This window comes from Penaeus monodon, chromosome 32 (assembly GCF_015228065.2).
Source record: "Penaeus monodon isolate SGIC_2016 chromosome 32, NSTDA_Pmon_1, whole genome shotgun sequence".
Lineage (NCBI taxonomy): Eukaryota > Metazoa > Arthropoda > Malacostraca > Decapoda > Penaeidae > Penaeus > Penaeus monodon.
In genome coordinates this window covers 24,938,804-24,939,048 of record NC_051417.1, presented here as the reverse complement: position 1 = coordinate 24,939,048, position 245 = coordinate 24,938,804, and positions in this window count along the sequence as shown.

Genomic DNA, 245 nt, shown 5'->3' with positions numbered 1-245 from the left:
TATAATGAAACTGGCCCTACAAGATCAATATTTTTTTATTATATAACATAAAAGACTTTCTTATATGATATGCTTTTATCGCACCAGAATTAATGGAGAGAGTGGTTCTCAAACGAATATATAGCAGGAGGGTCCGAGTCTCTGATCACTTGAGGGCAGACTATAGCGAGTGGAATTGTAACTTATTGTATCACCCTGTGTTGTTCATGACGCAACATCATGTCATGTGAGATTAAATCCGTTTG